This window comes from Ascaphus truei, chromosome 4 (genome assembly GCF_040206685.1).
Source record: "Ascaphus truei isolate aAscTru1 chromosome 4, aAscTru1.hap1, whole genome shotgun sequence".
Classification (NCBI taxonomy): Eukaryota; Metazoa; Chordata; class Amphibia; order Anura; family Ascaphidae; genus Ascaphus; species Ascaphus truei.
In genome coordinates this window covers 218,557,391-218,577,262 of record NC_134486.1, presented here as the reverse complement: position 1 = coordinate 218,577,262, position 19,872 = coordinate 218,557,391, and positions in this window count along the sequence as shown.

The window sequence follows — 19,872 nt, the reverse complement described above, 5'->3', positions numbered from 1 at the left end:
CTGGCTTGATTGTATGTTGTAGTAAATATGACTCACATCGCTTTTCTTTACCTTATTATGGCTCATTTATATGTCATGGGATTTGTGTAAAACCTAAGAAGGATACCCACATGCCAAAAATCTAGTACGTAAATCTTGGCCGGGACCAAATTGTCCTGTCTACGGGTTACCCTCGATACCCTAACCTTTTGGGGAAATGGCAAAGCCCCAATAAGGGATGGGGGGTGATGGCTGTCTGCCGAGACTGGCATTGCTGTCCGTAACTTTTCTAAACACATTTGTATGCAACTCACCCTTCTTGTGTTATCAATAAGTCAAGGAATGAAAGGTTGTCTTGAACTCCATACGTTAGTGAGACGTACTGGTGAGGGATGACCGTTTAAATAATCAAATAGGACTAATTCACCCTCAGTACTCGTCCATATCAGAAAAAGATCATCTATATAGCGATAGTAACATAGAACATGTTCAAATGAGTCATGAATAAATTAGCATAGGCAGGTGCCATATTCCTGCCCATCGCTGTTCCCTTGATTTGTAGCTAATGATCCTTTTCAAATGTAAAGTAATTCTTATAAAGAACTAGCTGATATACCCGGCGTTGCCCGGGATTGAATTTTCCCGCTCCCCCTCTGTCTCCGCTTCCCCTCTCTTTCTCCCCATTCACCCCTCTCTCTCCCCCTTCCCCTCTGACCCTCTTTCTTCCTCGTTCACCCTTGCATCTCACAGCTCTCCCCCCCCGCACCTCACATCACTCTCCCCCCCTGCACCTCACATCTCTCTCCCCTACACCACATCACTCTCGCCCCCTGCACCTCACATCACTCTCCCCCGTTACACCTCACAACACTTTCCTCCGTTGCACCTCCCATCACTCTCACCCCCTGCACCTCACATAACTTTCCCAACCTGCACCTCACATCACTGCCCCCCCGCAACTCACATCACTCTCCCCCCCCTGCACCTCACATCACTACCCCCCGCAAAACCTCACTCCCCCCCCCTGCACCTCACATCACCCTCCCCCCTGCACCTCACATCACTCTCCCCCGCTGCACCTCATATGACTCTCCCCCCCCCCCTGCAATTGCACCACACATCACTCACGACGGGTGGAGGGTGTGAGTCGGTGGGGCGGGTGGAGGTTTGAGGCGGGTGGAGGGTGTGAGGTGTCAGGTCTCCCGCTAGGGTGGGAGGCGTGAGGCGGTTGTCCGGGTGGAGGGTGTGAGGCGGCGGGACTCCGGTTGTCCGAGTGGAGGGTGTGAGGCGGCGTGGCAGGTGGAGTGAGGCGCGGCGGGTGGAGTTTGTGAGGCGGGATCCTACCTGGCAGTCCGCGGTTTGAGGAGGCTCTGAGGTTGAGGGCGTGCGTAGCCCTGTTTGTGACATCACCCCACCCCGCAGGCCAATCACAGCGTGAGCCGCCGCCAACCAATCAGCAACTGCACAAACCCACACACAAACAATTTTTCCGTTATATATATATATAGATATATATATCTATATATACACACATATAGAGATAAAATGTAGGCTCAACATAATATATTCAATGGGTGCAGTATCTTTGTAATGGGCAGTAAGGGCTGTCCTGACTATGTCAAGACCTTCTTTATGAGGTATAATGGTATACAGACTGGACACTTCAAAAATAACAAGTAATTAATTACATTTCGGGGAATACTCCTAAATTTAGTCAAAAAATCTGAAGTGTCTTTTACATATGATGTAGATGTCTGGACTAAGGGTTGAAGAACAGCATTCACATAAATAGCAAGTGGCTGATTTAGAGAATTAATGGCTGCTATAATGGGCCGGCCTGGTGGAAGGCTAAGGCTTTAATAAATTTTGGGATGGGTATAAAACACCAGACATTTGGATTGTTCAATGATAATAACGCTGAGGCTAAGGCCCCGCTCCCAGTCAGCGCACCCGCACTGCAGACAGGCGGTGCGCTGAGATACACAGACCGCGATATGCGGTCTGTAGGGAGCGGGAGCCGGAACGGGAGGTGGGCGGGAGTGGGAGGCTTGACAGGGAGGGGGGCGTGGCTTGAGCGGAGGGACCCGCTACTCTCCCCCCCCTCCCTCCACGGACTCGAGCTGGAGCTGCAGAGGGTAACTTTAAACACACACACACACACAGACAGGCACTCACGCACTCATACACAGACAGAGGCAGGCACTCACGCACTCAGGCACACACACAGACAGGCACTCACCTGCTTTCACTCCACACTCCTCCCCGCTCCCACGAAGGCTCTCCTCCTCCCGAAGCCTCCCCTCCCCATTGGCTCACAGCCACACCACGTGACGCGTCAACGCTAGGAAACACCATTCTCGTGTCTCCTAGCGGCTGACGCGCCACAGCGTGTAGTCAGCTGTGACGCCAGGGGGGACCAGGACCAGCTCGCGAGGATTCCCCTGCTGGTGGGGAACTCGCGACATGTCCGCCCGCGCCAACGAGCGCAGCGGGACCGAGGCCTAATTCAGCCTGTTATGCACAGATTATTTATTCCCAGCATAATAATGTATTTAATTTCTCACACATTTTCCAAAGAAGGGTCCATATAGCAGTCAGTGTCTAAGCTGTTTTATGGCTTCTGCTTTATAATTAACATAATCTTGTATGACTAGGGCTTCCCCTTTGTCGGAACGTTTAATGATGATATCATTATTAATAGCTAATGTGTCAAGTGATTTCTTCTCTTCTATGGACATACTGTATGAAATTCTATGTCTTTTATTGGCGTGTCTAGATATCTGCCTTAACCAAATCGTATGTAAATGCCAACGGATTGATTTTTGTAGGGTGGGATGAATGTGGATTTGAACTTACATTTTTTATGTACCAATGATGGATGCCGAATTGTCTGTAAGAGGTTACGGAGTAGGTTGCACCATCTCAGAGGCTCTAGGTTTCGTATATGTACAATTGGTATGATCATGTTCTTTATGCCCTTTGTGTGACATTTTGATGTTTAAAAACAAACCCCAGTTCTCAGTATACAATTTGCTTTATTCATTAAGGTATTATAGATCTTGTGTGCACTGTACAGGCTTATAACACATTTTTGTGTTATGGATATTCCACTTTTTTTAGCCATGTTTTCACACTGTGGGGGTACTTCACAGAAACCCCTCCCTGCTCTGTCTGCAGTGTTTCCATGGCTGCCTGGAGCCAGCGCCGTCAGTATCGACGCGCCTACGTCATCAGGGCACATCAGCGTCGACAGACACGGGCTCTCAGAGCGAGGTGGGGTGAGTACCAGGGCTATAAATGTGTTTTATATGTGATTAATTGTAGCCCTCACCTTCACAAAGGCAACGTTGGATCTTATGGCACATTAAAACAATTCTGCTTAAGTCCGTGTGCATGCTTCGTTCCTGTACATCTATGTTCAGCTCCGGATTCCCCCTTCTTAAATACTGTATTAAAAAATGAAAAAAATACTGTATTAAAAAATGAAGGAAGAGATGGCTTGGATTGCCTCTAAGTGAAATATATCTGGCAAACTTGTAGAAATGTTCAGCCAATAGAGGCGAACCAGCTCCGTGACGCCTTCGTTACACGCCCCCGCCACGCCCCCAAATGCTGCGATCTGGCTCCTGCTGTTTGAGCACAGATCGCTGTGCTGCAGGAGCGCGAACGCTAGCAAGCTGCCGTAGCAGCTTGTCTGAGCGAGCACTTAGGCCAGGGCTATGGTCAAAAATACCGTGCTGACCCGCGCTGAGGGGAAACATTATCCCTATCAGCACGGCTTTAGACGGTGCTTCAGCACGCTTCCGCAGGCGTGCGGGAGCGTGTGGAATTGCAGCTGACATCAAAATTTAAGTTTTCCGCTGAGGGAAGCGCAGGGCCGGTCACGTGACCGCCAAAAGCCAATGGCAGTCTGTGACGTCGGCGCAGTGATGTGGCGCGCTAGCCCCGACCTCCCACACGGCATCCACAAGCGTGCATGCTGACGCTCATGCAGGGACACAAAAAAGCTCCTGCTTGAGCAGGAGAGCATGAGCGCCAGCGCTGTGAATGCCACCATGTCCGAGGCCTAAGGCCTCGTTCAAGGTGCTGGCTTCGGAGGGCGGGCGGGCGTGCTGACGTGCGTGCTGACGTGCGTGCTGCCGTGAGCAACAAAGTATTCAATTTGAATACTTGTTGTCAGGGTAGCAACTGCCCTGCCTCCGAAGCCAGGAGTTGCCGCTGACGACAGCTTCAGCAAACGAAAATTTCGTTTCTTGGAGCTGAAGCAGCGTCACAGGGACCAAGGCAGCCAATGAAATCATTCTTCAGAATGATTTCATGACTGCAACTTGGATACTTTACCCTGCCGTCTGTAGCCCCGCCCCCTCCCCAACGCAGAAAAGTCTGCTGGGGGATAATCACATGTCGCCCAGCAAACTCCCAGCACTGCCTCCCTCACGCCCTCCCTCCGAGTCCTCAGCTAGCTCCCTGAACGAGCCCTTAGGCTGTGTCTCCGCTAGCTCTGAGCAGCACTTGCCGCTTTTAGGGCTCGTTCAGGGTGCCTGCTTTGGGATATGGAGGGCGCGCGTCCGCGAGAGCGCGCGTTACTTGTGTAGGAGACGTCCGATCATCCCCTGCCGACAGCCTGCGTTCTGTGAGCGTTCAGTGGGCGTGTCTTTCTCCTTCCATCACTTCCGGCGTGACGTCATATGCTAATCCTCCGTCACAGTGAAAAATAAAATGGCGCTGTCCAGGGAGCAAGCATTTTGTTTATTTGCTTGCATGGAAAGTAACTTAACAAAAGCGTATTTTTTGGGTATGAAACGCACAAACAGGCATCCCATAAATAGAACCCGAGTTGAAGATGGGGAATTTGCAACATTGTACAGTAAATTGCGCCTGCATAAGCAGAAATTTTTTGAATATATGCGCATGTCCCCTTCAACCTTTGATTATATATTGGACAAAATAAAAGATCAAATACACCCTGTGCAGACCAATTTTGATGAGCCGATACGCGCAGAGGAAAGGCTGATGGTAACTTTAAGGTTTGTAGCATTTCATATTTTTTTTTTTAAATGTAAGTATATGTATTGTATTGTATGTCTTTATTTATATAGCGCCATTAGGCCCGGGCCATAGAGGGTTGAGGAGTTCCGAGCCGCCTGAGGCTCGCCTGCTGAAATCTGAGTAATTTCACACACACACACACACACACACACACACACACACACACACACACACACACACACACACACACACACACACACACACACACACACACACACACACACACACACACACACACACACACACACACACACACGTAGACACACAGGCACACGTTGACACACGTAGACACCCAGACGCGCGTAGACGCGTAGACGCGTACACGCGCACACGCGCACACGCACACACGCAGACACACGTATACACGCAGACACACGTACACACGCAGACACGCAGACACACGCAGACAAGCAGACACGCAGACACACGTACACACGCACACACGTAGACAAGCAGACACACGCGCACACACGCAGACACGCAGACACACGCAGACACACGTACACACGCAGACACACGTAGACCCGCAGACACACGTAGACAAGCAGACACGCAGACACACGTACACACGCAGACACACGTACACACGTACACACGCAGACACACGTAGACAAGCAGACACGCAGACACACGTACACACGCTGACACACGTAGACAAGCAGACACACGTATACACGCAGACACACGTAGACCCGCAGACACACGTAGACCCGCAGACACACGTAGACAAGCAGACACGCAGACACACGTACACACGCAGACACACGTACACACGCAGACACACGTACACACGCAGACAAGCAGACACGCAGACACACGTACACACGCTGACACACGTACACACGCAGACACACGTAGACAAGCAGACACGCAGACACACGTACACACGCAGACACACGTATACACGCACACACATGTACACGTATACTCACACACATGTACACGTAGACACACACACATGTACACGTAGACACACACACATGGAGTCATACACACACACACACGTAGACATACACACACACACACACACACACTATCCCCAGCACCACCACATCAGCACACGGTATCCCATGGCCCCCTAGCACACTGGCATTCTCGGCTCCTCGCCATTCCCAGCCCCCATCAACACCATCAGCACCCACACATTGGCACCTTCGCACCTCCCCCATCCGCACCCCCACATCAGCATCAAACCCTCCCAAAGCAGCACACCGATACAATCACCATCAGTACAGCCACAGCAGCAGTACCACCGCACATGGGCGGCGTTGACCACTCCTCACCCAAATGCCACTCCCACACCACAAACATCCCGGGCAACGCCGGGGCTCTCAGCTAGTAATATATATTGTAATGTGACATACCGTACAATAAAATATGAGGTTAACAGTGTAATTTATTAAGAAATATATTATTTCAAAACCATTTTAACTAATAAATACTTTCTAAATCCTTTCTAGGTAATCATGTGCTTTTCACACCACCATTCGGCGTCTGCCACAGGGGTGCAAGATCACTCAAAGACACACAGTGTTCGCGTCATTGTACGTGTGATGAAGGGGAGAGACAGTCTGTCTATACGTGTATCTGTCTGTGTCCGTCTATACGTGTGTCTGTCTCTGTCCGTCTATACGTGTGTCTGTCTCTCTCCGTCTATACGTGTATCTGTCTCTGTCCGTCTATACGTGTGTCTGTGTCTGTCCGTCTATACGTGTGTCTGTCTATATGTGTATCAGTGTCTTTTCAGTCGACATTAATTTGTATGTGTTTTTGTCAATAGGTGTGTGCCTATTTGTGTGTTTGTTTATGTACAGAAGGGGGTGCTGGATTGTGGGATAAAAACCCGAGGCACAGCAAGTACAGACTGAGGGTGATTTGTAAGGTGTTGGACCTACACGAAATGTTGTGATTGAGGAGTGACATAGGGACAGGTGATTTGTGTCTTAGATAATTTAACATATGAGGTGTTTTCGGATTAAGCAAAAGAAAAATTGTGTTTACAAATTGGTTATCAATATGTTATATGTAATATTGTTTGTTTATTATCCTGTTATCCTTTTATTTACCTTTTTTACTTTTTATGTTTCACAGATTTCTTTCAACTGGAATCTCTTTTCGCGGACTGGCATTTTCGTTCAAGATGGGTATCTCCACCGTTGGACATATCGTTTATCAGACATGTGATGCTATTCACAAAACATTCCAATCTGTACATATGCCATTTCCGACCATCCAAATTTTGAGTGACGTGGCTATTGAATATTACAACTCATGGAATTTTCCGAATTGTGTGGGTTCAATTGATGGAAAACACATCCGCATTAAAAATCCTAAACATTCTGGGTCTATGTATTATAATTATAAACACTTTTTTTCAATAGTCTTTCAAGCTGTTGCCGATGCAAAATATAAATTTATAGCTATAGATCTTGGAGCTTTTGGAAAACAAAGTGATGGCGGTGTTTTCAGGGCCTCCTCATTGTACAAACTAATAGAAAATAAGACTTTGCTGTTGCCTTCAGACAAAGCCTTGCCACTTTGCGCAACATACATCATACTGCCACATGTTCTGTTAGCGGATGAGGCATATCCACTGCTCTCGTACGTTATGAAGCCATACAGTAGACCAGGGGGGCGCAAACTTTTTTCCCTGCGCCCCCCTGCCGGCTGTCCCCTCACTCCCGCGCCCCCCCCCCCAACCCCAACTTACCCTCGCACCGGCGTAATGACGTCACGTTGCCATAGCAACGTGACGTCACATGACCTCGCAGCGTCATTTTGACGCCGCGTTGCCATGGCGACGCCGGGAGGAAGCCGCCGGAGCCACGGGTAAGTATGGTTTACAGAGGCCCTGCAGCTCCCCCGGCACTTAATTTAAGTGCCTTCGGGAAGCGCGCGGGGCCTCTGTAAACCCCGCGCCCCCCGTCGGCAGTCTCACGCCCCCCCTGGGGGTCGCGCCCCACAGATTGCGCACCGCTGCAGTAGACAACGACTATCTAAACAAGAAGAAATATTTAATTATAGACTTTCGCGCGCAAGACGGTGTGTGGAGTGTGCCTTTGGCATTATGTCTGCAAAATGGAGAATTCTGTTGAAATCTATTGAAACTAATGTACCCAATGCAAAACGAATTGTGAAATGTGTGGCTATTCTACATAACATTGTGATCGATTTGGAAGGCAGTCAAGAGGTGAAAGGATCGACTAGTGTGCCTATTTTTGATGCCCATCTTTCTCGAAGCAGGGCAAATAGTGCATCAAGTGTTTTGGCAAAAAACATTCGCAATTCATTTAAGGATTTTTTTAATGGCGAAGGAGCAGTACCATGGCAAAATCATGTATGGAAATGTTTGGAAACCTGGTTATGTACGTGATGATATGGTGAACACTATAACACATACACTTTATTATTACAATGAAATAAAGGGGTAATAAAACTATTATTAAAAGCTTGTATCCTTAATATATGAACAGCACATTTAGTGTTCAAATTTTATATTCCCAAGCGTTTAATTCTAGTTTTTTCACCCTCCATTATTTTAATAGTTATAATAAAGTGTATGTTTAAAAGTGCTCGCAATATCATCTTGTGTTTGGAGTGCCATTCAAAGTTTCTTTTTTTTTTTTTATTGTTTTTTTTTCCTGTCTTCTAACCTGGTTATGTGTAATCATTGTTACAATAAATAATATTGTGTGCAATGTGTAACCCATGATATAGCTATATCGGGTATAAATAAATGTTGTGCTTTAAATATTTAACATCGTATGCATAATTTAAATGTCAATGTGTCTAACAAGTATGCATTCATTCTTCATAAAGTTTAAATAATGAAAGACGATTTTTTTTGTCTCATTGCGCGCCGCATTGGGGTTGCCTGACATGAGTCACCCCTTCTACACAAGGACGAGCACGACATGGAGTGGTTGAGCTGCCAGACAGGGTCAAAAATGAAGAGATTCATGTTTCTGCGCTACTACCGGTGTGTGCGTGTGTGCTCGCGTGTGTCTGCGTGCAGGATTGTAAAACCAAAAAAAAATTTTTTTTAAACATTTGTTCTTTAAAAAATGTTATTTAGGACTTACTTTCACTCACAAAATACATGCACACATACATTACCTGCAGCTCCCGACTCTATACACAGAAAAGTCTGAGGCACGTGCCCTCGCGTTCGCATAGGCACGCACGGATGCATGCTGTATATAACACTTATGAGCCGTTATTGCGTCTAAGGTAATGCTGACAGACGCATTTGTGAGCTGCCGTTTGCTTATTGGGTGATATGAACTTACTTGCGAGTGTACTTAACGTGAGTGTCCTTAAACAGGTATGGCTGTACAGTTTACGAAAGAAATATCAACATCCTAAATTAAGGCACCTGTGAAAGACATATAAGCCCACATCCAGCACCACCCACATGCCTGCCACACACCACACACACACACACACACACACGTGCATGAGACAGAATTAAAATCATGTATGTTTGGAAAATAAGTGTCATTTACACATGTGAAAATACAATTTTTTTTTAATAAACTTTAAATAACAATATTAAAACTTAAATAACAACTTACAACAACAGGTTCAACATAACTGAAACTTCAAGAGACCATTAACGAACACAATCTTGATGTTTCAAAGAATCAGCGACGTAGTGTCCTTAGGACACAGGCTTGGATTTCTTGCCGAAGTTCATATTTTCTGCAGGTGGCAGGTTTTGGAGAAACGGCAAGAGGCTTTTGAGAAAATCCATATTAGCGTCTGATGGGCCAGCTAACATATTTTGCATCATTTCAATTTTCTTTCCTTCCATGACAACTAGATCATTAAAGTTGTGAACCACCTTTTTTTTTTTTGTTGGCCGGCTCCATGGTTGGTTCCACGCTATGCTCCATGCTACAGTCCAAGCTGAGTGCCAAGCTGGGTTCCACGCTTTGGGACAGCACCTGAAAAACAGCATCGTCCACATGAACGATCTCCGGCATGTCGAGACCGTCCTGTGAATAGAACACAGGCCCCACTTCTGCACCATCATCTGTGTGCTGCGAAAGCGATGATGGTGTACAGGGTCTGGACACATATGGAACCGACACATAATTTGGACCCGTACCAGACGTTGATGGACGGTCCAGATTAGATTCCGTAATGGCTGGTTTCATCTGGTCTTGTAGGAACATCATGTTGTTGAAAAACGGCCAGTAGGAAATGTGTGTCCTTACTGCTGGGACCAGCATCACCGGAGCGTATAGGCGGGATTTTCCTTATCTCGCGTCTGAACGAATCACGAAGATTCTTCCATTTTCCCTTTACAATGAGAACTACAAAAAAATGTAAAAAAAAACATATTTCAATACCATGTAAGGTCCAACACAATTTTAATGAAAACAGTGGCAATTTGTTTGACCTGTTGCAGGAACACACATCTACCTGTCCATCCCCCCCTACCTGCCCTTTGGCACCCCCGCCCCTCCCTGCCCTTTGCCCCCCCCACCCTCCCTCCTAATGCCCTTTGCCCCCCTGCCCTCCCTGTGTGTGTGTGTATACATGTGTGTGTGTGTATACATGTGTGTGTGTGTATACATGATGTGTATGTACACGTGTGTGTGTATGTTTACATGTGTGTGTGTATGACTCCATGTGTGTGTGTGTGTGTACATGTGTGTGTACATGTGTGTGTGTGTCTACGTGTGTGTGCGTGTATACGTCTGTCTGCGTGTGTCAACGTGTGCGTGTGTGTATACGTATGTCAACGTGTGTGTGTATACGTGTGTGTACGTATACGTGTTTGTCTGTGTGTATACGTGTGTTTGTGTGTACGTCTGTGTGTGTGTGTACGGAGGGATCAGGCTGGAGGTGAAGGAATTTGTGTGGGGGGGGGGGAGACGTTGCAGGCGGCGCCGGGTAGGCTGGGCTTTGCTGTGAGGGGGGGTGGGAGAGGTGAGGCGGTGCCGAGGAGTGTGCGGCGAGGGCCGTGGGTATGCTGCCTCACCCATCCGGCCGCTGCCTCACCCATCCGGCCGCTCCCACGTGGATGTGAGGCGGGAGGCAGCGTGTTGTGACCGCTCCCCCGCTGTGTCCCGGGCGCTCGATCCGCTCCCCCGCTGACTGTAGCGGTGCCGGGGTGTGAGCTTGGGGGGGGGGGTGTGAGGTGTGTGTGTGACACTGTGTGTGTGTGACACTGTGTGTGTGTGTGACACTGTGTGTCCTTTGGCCCGTCACTCCGCCTCAGGCCAATGAGAGGTGTGCGCGGGCGGCCCAAAGGACCAATGAGATTTCCCCTAGGGACACCGGACATCCAGACAGGCAGGCATACAGTGCTTTCAATTATATACCGATGTATGTATATCTCCCTGTCTGTCTTTCCTGTCCCTAGGGACAATCAAATTGGACCGCCTCAGGCCAATGAGATGGCTCCCTTGGCCCGCCCGCCTACGCACACCTCTCATTGGCCTGAGGCGGAGTGACGGGCCAAAGGTCACACACACACACACACACACACACACACACACAGTCCCTCTGTCCACCCCGCCCCCCCCCCCCCATCACGTGCGCCGCCCTGCACCGGCTACCGGACGGAGGGGAAGCGCGACACGCCCCTAATACCCAAGCCGCCAACGCTCCCTTACGTCCCCGGCAAAACCTCCCCGGCCGCTGGGGGGCCAAGCAGACTCCTCGGATCTGCGCCAGTCCCACTCTCCACCACCTCTCACTCCCGTCGTGTGTGTGTGCGTGTCTGTGTGTGGAGAGGGACATTTTACTCCTGCCAACAATTTGTGCCTCATTTTCACACCTACCCCGGTCCTTCACCTACCCCTGGCCTTTGCCCCCCTCCCCGCGCTTTCCCCCCCCTCCCGCCCTTTCCCCCCCTCCCCTCCCCGCCCTTTTTTCACCCTCCCCGCCCTTTTTTCACCCTCCCCGCACCTTTTTTCACCCTCCCCGCCCTTTCCCCCCCTCCCCGCACCTTTTTTCACCCTCCCCTCCCCGCCCTTTCCCCCCCTCCCCGCCCTTTTTTCACCCTCCTCTCCCCGCCCTTTCCCCCCCTCCCTACCACGCCCTTTTTTCACCCTCCCCTCCCTTTCCCCCCCTCCCCTCCACGCCCTTTTTTCACCCTCCCCTCCCCGCCCTTTACCCCCCCTCCCCTCCCCGCCCTTTACCCCCCTCCCCGCCCTTTACCCCCCTCCCCTCCCCGCCCTTTTTTCACCCTCCCCGCCCTTTTTTCACCCTCCCCTCCCCGCCCTTTTTTCACCCTCCCCTCCCCTTCCCCCCCCCGCCCTTTTTTCACCCTCCCCTCCCCTTCCCCCCCCCGTCCTTTTTTCACCCTCCTCTCCCCGCCCTTTCCCCCCCTCCCTTCCACGCCCTTTTTTCACCCTCCCCTCCCTTTCCCCCCCTCCCACCCTCCCCGCCCTCCCCCCCCTCCCCGCCCTTTCCCCCCCCTCCCCTTCCCCCCCTCCCCGCCCTTTTTTCACCCTCCCCACCCTTTTTTCACCCTCCCCTCCCCGCCCTTTCCCCCCCTCCCCGCCCTTTTTTCACCCTCCCCATCCCGCCCTTTTTTCACCCTCCCCGCCCTTTCCCCCCCATCCCGCCCTTTTTTCACCCTCCTCTACCCGCCCTTTCACCCTCCCCTCCCCGCCCTTTTTTCACCCTCCTCTCCCCGCCCTTTCCCCCCTCCCTTCCACGCCCTTTTTTCACCCTCCCCTCCCTTTCCCCCCCTCCCACCCTCCCCACCCCTCCCCGCCCTTTCCCCCCCTCCCCTTCCCCCCCTTTTTTCACCCTCCCCACCCTTTTTTCACCCTCCCCCTCCCCGCCCTTTCCCCCCCTCCCCGCCCTTTTTTCACCCTCCCCATCCCGCCCTTTTTTCACCCTCCCCGCCCTTTCCCCCCCATCCCGCCCTTTTTTCACCCTCCTCTACCCGCCCTTTCACCCTCCCCTCCCCGCCCTTTTTTCACCCTCCTCTCCCCGCCCTTTCCCCCCTCCCTTCCACGCCCTTTTTTCACCCTCCCCCCTCCCCTCCCCGCCCTTTTTTCACCCTCTACCCCTCCCCACCCTTTTTTCACCCTCCTCTACCCCGCCCTTTCCCCCCCTCCCCGCCCTTTTTTCACCCTCCCCGCCCCGCCCTTTTTTCACCCTCCCCGCCCTTTTTTCACCCTCCCCGCCCTTTTTTCACCCTCCCCTCCCCGCCCTTTTTTCACCCTCCCCTCCCCGCCCTTTTTTCACCCTCCCCGCCCTTTTTTCACCCTCCCCGCCCTTTTTTCACCCTCCTCTCCCCGCCCTTTCCCCCCCTCCCCGCACTTTTTTCACCCTCCCCTCCCATTCCCCCCCTGCCATCCCCGCCCTTTGCCCCCCTCCCCGCCCTTTGCCCCCCTCCCCGCCCTTAAAATTAACAATAGCAATAGTAATACAAAATAATTTTTATTTATCATGGTAATTTACGCACGTGCCACCGCCCAGAAGACGGTGGCGCGGACACGCAAATGCATGCTTCCCAAGTCCCCTCTGTTAACGTGGGCAATAATATTTACCTGTCGTAGACATAATTTCAGCAATCTCTCGCCATGCCTTGTCGGTCTTGTATCTATCATGATACCCAGGACAACGCTGATCCCAAAGCGGAGAACGCAGCTGAACTTCCGAAATAAGAAGTTCTATTGCAGCACTATCCATCGTGCAAAGTTATTTTTTGTTAAGTATGAAAAAAAAAAAAATTCCAAAAATTTTTTTACAACACTAAATAACAAAAAATAAAATATATTTTGATATAAACTATATTTCAAAATAACAAATATATTACAGGGAATGCAAATGAATACTTTATATAACTTTAGAAAAGCAGCTCAGTAGAAACTGCTTCTCTCTCGTGACCAAACAATGAAAGAACTGAACTGACAAAAAAAACTTTATTCGGTGCATGGAGACATTGGAGGAGACACAGAGAGCAGGGACCAGTGTTGCAGTCTTGAAATCATTCTGAAGAATGATTTCATTGGCTGCCTGGGTCCCTGTGACGCTGCTTCAGCTCCAAGAAACGAAATTTTCGTTTACTGAAGCTGTCGTCAGCAGCAACTCCTGGCTTCGGAGGCAGGGCAGTAGCTACCCTGACAACAAGTATTCAAATTGAATACTTTGTTGCTCACGGCAGCACGCACGTCAGCACGCCCTGCCCCCGAAGCCAGCACCCTGAACGAGCCCTTACTCGTTCAGGGTGCAGGCTTCGGAGGGAGGGCGTGCTGACGTGCGAGTGGCCGTCCGAAACAATGTATTGAAAGTGAATTGTGGTTGTCAGGGTAGCAGCTGCCCTGTCTCCGAAGTACGGAGTTGACGCTGGCTAGTTTCAATAACAACCCAAGTTGTTTTTTGAAGCTGCAGCAGGGTCACTGGTACCTCGGCAGCCAATGAAATCATTCTTGAGAATGGTTTCAAGACAGCAACACCGATCCCTAAGCTGCTGTCTATAGCCCCGCCTCCTCCCCGCCTCCTCCACTCTTGAAACAGTCTGCTGGGGAGGATGTGCACACATCGCCCAAGCAGACTGCCCCTCGCACACGTGAACGCCCGCCTTCCAACTCCTGCCTCTGGCACCCTGAACGAGGCTTACATGTATATATATGTAGGTCCCCGCTCACGCAGTGCGCCCGTGCACGCACGCTCACCCATACTTGGGTAAACAAAACAAAAAATTAACATTCCAGCTTGCTCAACTTGCCCGCAACGCCCCCCCCCACGTGCGCTTCCAAAAAAGCCAGGACACCCGGCACTCATGCTTGGACAGCTAGTGCCGTCACCGCTCTCAAGCATGAGCCTTAATGCAGGAGATACCGGTAGCATCCCCTTCGGAGGCAGGTATGTCTGGAAGCAGGAGGTCCCCAGAGCTGAAATTAATGGGGTGCTGCTCTGGAGACCCTATGCTTCAATCCTGTATTAAAAAAATTGGGGGGGGTGGGGGGGCAGATTGAAATTGCTCCTTTAATAGCATAGTAACAAATATTTGTCTCCCTAAATGACATATATATATATATATATATATATATATATATATAATAAACCATTACAATGTAATAAATACAGAACCAACATCGTAATGTGAGAATTGTCCAGGAGTCATTTTATTATCTTACAAATTCCATAAGGATTTTCACTTAAAATTCAGAATAATTTCACCTTTTGTTGTCCTGATGTTAATCAGCAGAGAGTCCTTTCTTTCACCTTGGCAGCCACACAAATTAAATGTGGGACTTCCATAGCAAGAAATAGCATTTTAATGTCATTCATGAAACGTCACTGGGGTACAAATCACTATAAGCAGTTATTTATACTGCACCTTTTTGTAAGAAACTTGCTCCTACAGAAATAAACGTACTTCAGTTCAGGACACAGAAATTGATTGTGATGATAAAAGCATTTTGCTGGCTGCAATTTTACTTAAAACACAGTAACTAGGGCGCTCTCTAAATAAATGTATAGGTGTTGCTATTGCAAAAAAATTGCACAGACTAATACAACACAATAGTAATCAGGTCGGACCAAAATGCACAATAATAAAACACAAAATTAAATCATATATACTGGCCCTTTTAAAGTGCTGCCGCTCGACCAGAAGTGAATCATCCCTGGATCCTCATGAAGCAAAATGTAACTTAAGACAGAATTTTTCCATTTCATACATCGGCCCAAAGACATCAGAAAGAGGGGAACAGAGATTAGCACAGGTGTGTAATCAGGTCTCCTCCCGCACACATGTAACAATATGCACCTTCCCCCCGAGCTTTATTTATTTATTACATTAGGACCCGTTATGTCCCCACAAACATACATAGCAGGCTCTGGTATCTAGGGGTGGGGGGGGTATTTTCATTGCAGGGAAGACTGTATTTCAATTCAAATGAATGGAGTTGAAATCTTCCCAGGCTATGAGAAGGTGGCGTTACACCATGTTTTGGTGCGTGCAGCTATTGTATCTGTCTCCCGGCCGAAAATCTGCAGCAAAAAAAAGCTCCGGTAATTTAAAAAAAAAAAATGCTGCGATATTAAAATAACACAATTGCTGCGGTTATCCTGCAGGGTGTCACTTACCCGGCCGGCTCCGAACCTAACGCCCGGTCCTCCAATCAGAGCTCTAAAATCACAGCTCTCCCCTCCGTGCTCCTCGCCTTCTCCCCGCCGCGCTGACGCTGCAGTCTGTGTCCCGCGCGCTGACACTGTTTAGCAAGACAGGGGCGTGTCCCGCACGTGCTCACCTCCGCTGTAACTTCGCGCTCTCCCCGGGTTGCATGGAAGCGCGGGAACGCATACGCACGTGGGCGGGCTCAGGTTTCCGCCTCTCCTTGCTGTACGCGGGGTGCTTGTGTCCTCGTGCTTTAGTAATAGTCTTGTGAATCTGTCACTGGTAAAGCCGTGTCCAGGGTGAAAGCCATAGAGGGTGATCAAAACAATTAAAGTAAAATGTAGGGCCCATGCTGCACATGAACATGGGGAGGCCAATGCTTGCACAGACAAATATTTTTCTATTTGTCGCGCTTGCTCTGGTCAAGGGGCGCAATTCAGCCAATGAGGGCAAACCGCTCATGTGACGTCACGGGCACACACGCAACTAGCTGGCCAGGATTCACCCGGCAACATGAGCACTAGCATGTGCGCTCTCACAGAGTATAACCGAGCGCACTGGCGCTCGAGTGTCTGACGTTGATTGTCGATTTCTGGCCAGCTAGTTGTGCGCTTAGGGGAGCGTGCTGGTGATGTCAAGTGAGCGGATCGCCCTCATTGACTGAACTGTGCACGTGACCATGGCAAGCGCGACAAATACAAAAATATTTCTGTGCAAGCATCGCGCCTCTGCAAGCTCACGTGCACGCGCGCAGTATGGGCGGGGGGATTGAGTTTTATTGTTTTAATTGCGAGCGCGCTGTTACCGTGGACAAGCCAAGGCTGCAGCCAGGGTGAATGCTGGCGCTCGAGCTCTGTGACGTAGGGCGCTCATTTTGCTCGGGCGATTTGTGTCCAGCTAGTTGTGCGCATGGGGGGGCGTGTCAGGGGTGCGACAATGACATCATGGAGCTGGTTCGTCCTCATTAGGCGAACCTCTCACGTGACACGCAAGTGAGCGGCAGAATCAAATTTGCTTGACTGTGAGCTTGACTGAAACATGAGCGCCTGACATCAAGGAGCTCGAGCGCCAGGGCACGCGCTCTCACCCTGGACGAGGCCTAATAATAACTGCAGCGTGCGCATAGACCAACAATATTCAAACTGGAGCACACGCATGGTCTATATACAACACATCATTTCCTCCCTGCTTTTTCAGCATCTCTTTACTTGCTAGTTGCTGTCCGGCTCTGGCAGTGAAGCGGTTCAGCTAATATTGGCGAACTGCTTGTGTGACATCAGAGCCACGCCTCCGCCACGCCCCCTGTCACCCTCCTGAGGTCTCCTGCACAAAAGTGCAACAATCGCTATAGCAATGGCGACGTGTGACATCAGCGGTCGCGAGTACGTCACCGCTACTGTAAGCGCGGCCTTACGTGATCATAATCTAACATACAAAAATCAGGAATACCTCAACTGACGAGGCCAATATTATAATGTTTGCCATATACATTAATGATGTAGACGTTTCTATTTTGTGGAAGTCTGACCCGGATAGGGGTTACACTGTAATGAGCCAGCAATACACTGGCGACAGTAGGAAGAGCAAAAAGCTGCTATACAGTATGTGTAGAGCAAAACAGGTATCTTCGCTCTGCCTGTAGAATAAACTTGAAGAATAATGTATAAAAGGGTGGTGTTCTGATGGGATGATAGTCAGAATATGACAAAGAAAAAGATCCCAGTCCATAGAGCACTTAGGGGCCTATTGATTAACCTTCGATAAGTCCATTAATGCTGGTTAAGTGCCCTTTTAGAGTGATATTGCATGTGTAGCTATTCAAAAAGCTTCAATAACAGGGCAATATTGTACTAAAACTGCTCCATTTTTTTTAAATATTTTCTTTATTTGGGTATTTGTATTTACAGTACAGATTAATACGTTGTGCAGAAAGAAAGAAATAGTTGTTAATACATCTTTACAGATGTAGGGAGACGGACTGTCTATACTCATGTGTTAGGGACTCCATCACTTCCAATTCAACCTCTGTATCTTTACAGTTAATTCTTTGACAATTACTTGATTATCTTACTTATTTTCCTTACTTATCTTACTTGATTATCTTGATTATTACTTATTAGGTGAGTGCGTGTTAAAGGGACCTTCACTCTGAGCCTACTTTGCCCTTCCCCCCTCCCCCATCCCCCTCTTCCCTGAGGGATTCAGCTTAGTTGTTTATGTGTTTACTATATATAATTACTCACGTTTTTCAACATATTTTTTCTTCTGAGATAATTGATAAAATGTTATTGTTTTCTTTTAAGATTATATACTATGCCCTTAATCACCCTTATTTTGGGTTCCATTTAATGTACCGCAGATAAGGTTCAACCTTTCTGGGGATATTTGTATCTCTATACTTACATTTTCCTCTCTAATTTGGCTATGAGTGCAATTTAATGGGACTGTTGTGGTTTATGCCCACTATCTATGTTTCTCTATATGTACTTATTCCCTTGCACCTAGTCATTGTATATATTGTGCGTCTCTGGGTTGAGCAGTGTGTCACCACATAGTAGCACTTACCAAGAATTAGCAGAGAAATATGACTTCTCAGACATCCACATTTTCTCATACATCCAAATAAGAGTATGGTAAACAACTTCAAGACTACAATATGCATATTTTGAAGCCCAACATATTTGATAACTATTTTAATTAGAATATTGTAACAAGATGTTCACTAGCTGATCTTTATAAACTAATCAGAAACTACTACATGGAAAAAAAATAACAGAAAAAAACTGAAGTCTTGGCAACAAGACTATCAAGAAATTCGGACAATGGAAGACATGGTGCTGCAATATAAAAAAATATGCAAGTTAATTGTCTCAGAAAATTGGAGAGAAATGCAATTCAAGATAACCCACAGAGCATATATTCCTCTTATCAGACAAATAAAAAATGTAGACTCACACACAACTAAATGCCCCAAATGTGGGCTAGTCAAAGCTAACCTCAAACACAGTCTCTGGCATGGGCGTCTGCAGGAGGGGGCAAGGGGGGGCGCTTGCCCCCCCCCCCCCCTGGATCACTCGCAGTCCCCGAGATCCCGCAGGGCAAGCAGGGTGTCCGGCATGCTGCCTGTGGGCCTGCTCCCCCTCCCAACGTGGGACGGAGGGTGGGAACCCAACGGTGGGAACCCAACCCAGCCAACCCAGCCAACCCAGGTTCCCCCGCGCGTGCCTCCTGTCCAAGGCAGTAGCCGCAGGGGATGCTGGAGCCGCTTGCCAGTCTGGCATTCCCCCCCCCCCCCCCCAGCCCACCTCCGCACGCCAACCCAGCAGCTGCTGCGGGAGATGCTGCAGCCGCCCGCAAGTCTCGCTCCCCCCTAGCCACCCACCTCCAGGCGCCAACCCAGCAGCATCCGCGAGGGATGCAGCTGCCCACCACCAGTCTCGCGCCTGCCTCCATGCGCCAACCCAGCAGCAGCCGCGGGTGATGCTGCAGCCGCCCGCTAGTCTCGCGCCCCCCCCCCCTCCCTGCCGCCCACCTCCTGCGCCCCCCCCTCCCTGCCGCCCACCTCCTGCGCCCCCCCTCCCTGCCGCCCACCTCCTGCGCCCCCCCCCCCCTCCCTGCCGCCCACCTCCTGTGCCCCCCCCCTCCCTGCCGCCCACCTCCTGCGCCCCCCCCCTCCCTGCCGCCCACCTCCTGCGCCCCCCCCTCCCTGCCGCCCACCTCCTGCGCCCCCCCTCCCTGCCGCCCAC